The sequence below is a fragment of the Camelina sativa genome, chromosome 18 (genome assembly GCF_030686135.1).
Source record: "Camelina sativa cultivar CO46 ecotype springtype chromosome 18, ASM3068613v1".
Lineage (NCBI taxonomy): Eukaryota > Viridiplantae > Streptophyta > Magnoliopsida > Brassicales > Brassicaceae > Camelina > Camelina sativa.
In genome coordinates this window covers 11581248-11587644 of record NC_141897.1, presented here as the reverse complement: position 1 = coordinate 11587644, position 6397 = coordinate 11581248, and the positions used below count along the sequence as shown (strand labels likewise).

The following is a 6397-nucleotide window of genomic DNA, read 5'->3' as shown; positions in this document are numbered from 1 at the left end:
ACGATTATTTTGCCAAGATTGTTCCAACAACCGAGATAGAGATTGGGCTACAATTGGCGATAACCGCGATAACCGAAGCAACATAAGCCGTTAGTGAAGCGGAGGAAACCGTAAAGGTACATACATTTGTTTGGGAATTAGGATTAGAAATTTAGGATTTCCTGATTAGAATGGATCTGATTATTAGGATTAGGAGAAACTGAAACTAGAATCAACTAGTTCAACTAGTTCAACTTGAACCCTGTTAAACTAGTTCAACGTGTTGAACCCGGCTCAACTGGTTCAACTGGTTCAACCCAGTTCAACTGGGTTCAAGTGGAATTAAGAATCTAATTCATTTCTGTTTGAATTTGTAGGATACATATGATGATAATATTGCGGAAGGTGATGATTCCCGATCAATGCAGCCAGAAATGATATACAAAGAATCTGAGTACACCAAAGGGTGTAAGATTATCACTAGGTGTAGTGTGTCCCAAACCGTGACATTCATAGAGAAATTGCCAGAAGAAACAAAGTGGTTCAGAAATCATTCCCAATTCAAGCATATATTCCACATGCCTAAGGAGCAAAACCACATGACTCAAGGTATGTGGATGCTTCTGCTTTGCACAGCTCGTACGGAGATGGAAAAAGAGTGTTGGTTTGTGGTAAATGGAGTGTCTATACGGTATTCCTTGAAAGAGCATGCCTTGCTTAACGGATCGGACTGTCATGAATATCCAAAGGGGTATGAGAACTTGGGAAACTTAAATTTTGTGAATAACATGTTTGGGAGGACTGAGAAAATTAAAATAAAAGATGTGGAATAGAAGCTGATGAAGAAGAAAAGCTGTATTGAGAGGAAAAAGATCACTATCTTGTTGTTCTTATGCAAGATAGTGAAAGCAAACTCCTAGGATGATGGAAACATAGATTCTTTTCTTCTAGAAATTGTTGATGATTTGAACGCTTGTGAGGACTTCCCATGGGGGTGTTATACATTTGAAGAGTGTATGAAAGGGATCCGAAGTGTGCAGAGGAACTGTAAAGGCACTGTGAAAGGCACTCTGAAACCAAAAGCTCAACCTCCCTTTTCTGGATTCATTGTTCCTCTGGAGGTTTGTATCATTATTTAATGCTTGTAAGTTTTGTATTTGTATATTTATGATATTAACACTAAAAAATTGTAACTGTTTGTGTAGATTTTGGCATTTAAGTGTGTTCCACAACTTGGAAGAAAATTCTGAGAAGTTGTACTCGCAGAGGATGACTGCCCAAGGATGTGTAAGCACTAGTTCAGTGAAAGTGCCCTTAAGGGTTTTCCATTGGAAGCTATTAATAAAGAACTTGGAGATACCAAGGTAAGAGTTTCTGAAGTTATTTTGGTATTATTATAATCTGTTATAAATTTCATTAGAAGATAAATATGTTTGCATTCACAGATTTTTACTAGCATCTTGGAACCAGACTTTGGTGAGAAATCATTGTTGCGTCGAATCATAGATGATGGTTTTGATGATGGGATAGGTTTTATTGATCCAATGGTTGATAGTTGGAGAAAGCGTCTGGCTATAGAGAAAAAGAAGATACGGTGGAAACAGTTGTACGACTTGGACTTGATTTCTAGGGGTTTACTTGAAAAAGGTGAAGAAGGCCATGAAGTCGGAGAGGAAGGCCCTGGAATCGGTTCAGATGAAGTACCTGAGAATGTAGCTGTAATTGTTGCATCGATTAGCTCACTAAAGGAGACAATGACCAATGGCTTCGAACACATGCTAAAGAAGGTTACCGACTTGAGTGGGAGAGTGGACGCTCTTGAACTATATGTGTCTGGTGAGATAGAGAAGGAAGAAAAGAATGGGATACACTTTGGGACACCAACGGATTATCAACCAAATGATTATCAATCAAATGATCCTCAACCAAATGAATCAAGGGAATTGGTGGTATATAGTGGATCCCTTGTCCATATTTCTCCAGTTGTGTGAAACTAGTGAGTCTTTCGGATCTCATAATTAAACATTTCGGATTTGTGTGAAACAGTTGATTTAGATTTGGTTCTTAAATATAAAGGTGGCAATGAAGAGAATAGCGAGAGTGAGATGGAGGTGCAGGAGAAGAAGAAGCACAAGAAGCCGAAGGAAAAGAAGATGAAAGAGAAGGTGAGTGGAACTGTAATAAAAACTGGGAAGAAGCGAGAAAGGCAACCCTCCAAGCTCATAAGGACACCCTTTGCAGTGGACCAAAAGCAACAGAGAAAGAACAAATGATGGGTTTTTGTTTTTGGGTTGCCTTAGCCGCCGACATATTTCTGTTAACTGGGAACCAAGATCTTAAAATGAACCACACGCTTGAGAATAACACAACCAAAACAAAGAAAAAATCCAGAAAATTCTCGCTTCCAACCAAACAATACCCAAATCTACTGTTCATTGTCGAAGAACAGAATAGAAACACTAGATTTAAGATAAGAAATAAGGATAAGGTTGACCAAATGCTGTAGACAGGATGTAAAGGCTAAAAGCAAAGTGTTTTTCCATGCTCAATCTCTATATTCTAGAAGAACAAAGCCTCTTTTAGAATAAAAGAGTCTTATGACCAAACAATTCCACCACAACTCCCTTTAAGATTTAGAAATCCTTATAAGATTTGGAAATCCACATGGAATCCATTGATTTTGAAACCAAACAATATGAATTTGAAAATCAAACAATGCGGATTTGAAAGTCAACTGAAGTGGATTTGAAAATCATAGATAATATATTTCAAAATTAAAAACATTTATGATAAAAGAAAAATACAGCTTATTGGATAAAGCGCTGATGGCAATGTCTATTAAAGATTATGAGGTTCCGTTTAATCTTCTGAATTTGCCAAAATTCAGCTCTTGTGAACGAAATGTGCTTAGCTTGGTTGGAAGAATTCTGAATCCGGATTGTTAGTCAGTTGCTGGAGTGATTCACGAATTGTCAAGAAAATGGTAGAAGTACGATAAGTTTCGAGGTATAGCTCTGTCAAAAGAGAAATTTTAGTTTATTTTCTCTAGTGTACACGATTTGAAGGATGTTCTTCAAAAATATTTTCATACTGCAAATGAATGGGGTATAGTGGTGGAGAGATGGTTTGAGATTCCGCCGTCAAACTCTCTCCAGTGTGGGTGCACATCCGCAATATTCCCATAAACTTCTATTGGAGAAATTTTTGGTCAAGTTTTTCAAGTGGCTTTTGATCCTGACATAACCCAAGCTAATCTTTATGTTAGAGTAAAAATTAGGTTTGATGTCTCAAATCTCTTAAGTAAGTCAAAGGTTATAGGGCTTCCCCACAACCAGTTAGCATAGTTCTTCTTTCATTATGAAAGAGTCCAAAAGAGATGTTACTCTTGCCTCTGTTTGTCAACTTTTGGTTAAGACCAAACAAGACTCAAAGTTGGCTAGAAAAAAGAGGGGAGCACTGTCTGAAACCTAAGCCAATTCCTGTTACTAAATAATCAGACCCCCTCTTTGGTGTGCTAGGTGAACATTCAAGTTAGTCTTAATCCGCTTTCTGGCCACCCTCGGATCTCCCAGGAAGTTTTAGAAGGGATGCGTCTGTATCTTCTTACAACGGATGGTGAAGAGCGAGTAGTCATGGAAGGAAGAGTGAAGAAATCAATGGTTGAGGCGAGAAAATCCCCTTTCACCCAAAAATCTGCCCTTAGTTTTGAACTAGTCCCTCTTGTCTCTCACAATGTCGATATTGGTAAAGGAAGGTGATTCCAATGCTGGAAGAGAAAAAGAATCATTGATAGTCCCAAATGAGGTATTGTCTAACATCTGATGAGCATTTTGAGCTGGAACTGCCAAGGATTGGGGTGGCCTCAAGATTTGACAGTTTCTCGTCTCCTCGAATTGCATACAAAACATTTTCTTGAGATTATGTTCTTAATGGAAACAATGACTTGCAATGATGTTATTGTAGATATTTAAGTTTGGTTGAGCTATGAGAATGTCCATATAGATAATCCAGTTGTACATGTGGCGGGCTAGCGTTGTTTTGGAAGAAAAGTGTAGATATTGTGATCACCTATGAAGATAAAAATGTGGTGGATCTCTCTGTATAGTTGAGAGCAGAGAGTTTTTTTCCTCTCTTTTGTTTATGGAAACCCAAGTGTTAGCTTCAGACAAGAGGTTTGGTAAAGAATCACTAGATTTGGGCTAAACAGAAAGGAGAGTTGGTGTATGATTGGGGATTTCAATGAAATCTTCAATAATGAAGAGAAAATTGGTGGTCCTAGAAGAGCGGATACTTCCTTTATTATTTTCTCCTGTCTATTTAAAGACTGTGGCATGAGTAAACTCTAGTGTACTGGAAACCTATTTACTTGGGGTGGTAGAAGATGGTCTCATTGGATGTAATGTAATCTAGATAGATGTTTTGCTAATAAGGAGTGGTTGGCTTTGTTTCCTGCAGCAAATCAAGCTTTTTCCCTAAAAGGGGATCAAATCATCGTTCTGTTCTAGTAAATTTTGTTTCCTCACAAGATTCGTATAAAGGCTTGTTCAAATTTAACAAGAGGATGCTGCATAAACTCATGGTGAAAGAGGAATTCCTCAATGCATGGAATATGAACTCATGTAGCTCTCTGAATCTCCACTTTCCATGAGCATCAGAAACTGCAGGAAAGCTCTTAGTAAGTGGAAAAAGGAAATGATTTCAATTCGAAGGAAAAATTTATGCTCTTCAAGATGAATTGGAAGCAGTTCAATCCACATCTTCTCCATCTTTGGCAAGAATATATTCTCTGAGAAACAAGTTAGTTGAAGCTTATAGAGAAGAAAAAAGTCATTGGAAACAAAAGAGCATGGAGAAATGGATGTTGGATGATGATAATAATACCAAATTATTTCATAACTTTGTCAAGACACCGGAAATAAGAATGATCTATACAAGCTTGTTGATATCAATTGTAATGTGCATAGATCAGAAGCTTCAAAAGGAGAAATAGTGGCTTCCTATATTCAACAGTTGTTCTCAACTTCATCTCCTATTGAAACTCAAACTATGCTTTATGGGCTTTTACCTAGAGTCACACAGGGGATAAACCAAATGGTGGTAGGTACAGTCACCAAAGATGAAGTTAAGAATGTTGTTTTCTCAATAAAACCCTCAAGGTCTCCAGGAGCTGATAGAATGACTAGACTATTCTTCCAACATTACTGGGATGTGGTTGGAGATCAAGTGACGAGAGAGGTTATTCACTTTTTTGTTAATGGAGTCTTTCCCAAAGAATTGAATTTCACCTAGTTATGCATTATCCCCAAAAATATCAATTCTCCATTTATGAGTGATTTGTGGCCTATAAGCTTGTGTTTTGTTCTTTACAAGGTGGTGGCAAAGATTATGATGGCTAGGTTACAGCCTCTTCTGCCTGAGATTATGTCACCAAATCAATCGGCTTTCATCCTGGAAAGACTGATCTTGGACAACATCATTATTGCTCATGAAGCGGTCCACATATTGCGTACTCACAAGGAGATATGTCTAAGGCATATGACATAATAAAATGGAGCTATCTTGAAGTATTTATCATCTCTCTAGGTTTTCATAAAAAAATGGGTGGATATGGTCATGTTTTGTGTTACAACAGTTACATATATTGTTTTTATCAATGGTCAGCATTTTGGTTTAATCAAGCCTCTTTCACCAGCTTTATTTGTTCTTTGTGTGGAGGGTTTGACTCACCTTCTTAACAAAGCTGAAGTTGCTAGCCAGATTAATGAAATTCAGTTTTCCCTAGAAGATCCTTCTATGCACCATCTTTTGTTCGAAGACGATAGTTTATTCTTGATAAAAGCTTCTATCGAGCAAACTTCAATTCTTAAAGGACTATGCTGAAATCACATGACAACTAATCAACTTAGAAAAGTCCTCCATAACTTTTGGTGGCAAAGTTGAGACTGGCATCAGGACTCTAATCGAAGAGAAGATGGACATATTTAAAAAAGGTGGAGCAAGTACGAATTTGGGCTTACCAGAATGTTACAATGGGTCCAAGGGATATGCTAGCTCATATCCATGATAAAATTAAAAACAGGATGTGAGGTTGGTTTGCTCGTTCTCTTTCTCAGGGGGGGGGGGGTGAAAGAAATTCTGTTAAAAGAAGTAGCTATGGCAATGCCTGTTTTCGCAATGTCGTGTTTCTAACTTTCCAAGAAAAATTGTGAGAATCTAACATCGGCTTTTTGGTGGGACTCTACAGAGGATAAAAGGAAAACGCATTGGATTGAATTGGTTCGGAGAAGTTTTGTCTACTAAGAAAAGCTCTTCTGGCAAAACAAGCCTCTAGGATTTTGCAAGATAGAAACAACCTTTTTGATCTCTTCTTTAAAAGAAATATTTTTGAGGAGGGTGATTTCTTAAATACAAATCTTGG

The 6397-nt window shown here is 37.6% G+C and overlaps 1 pseudogene; it reads left to right on the top strand.

Moving 5' to 3' along the window:
* The first annotated feature begins 362 nt into the window (after nucleotides 1-362).
* On the top strand, nucleotides 363-1970 carry LOC147922777 (uncharacterized protein At3g43530-like; annotated as a pseudogene).
* Nucleotides 1971-6397: the final 4427 nt, after the last annotated feature.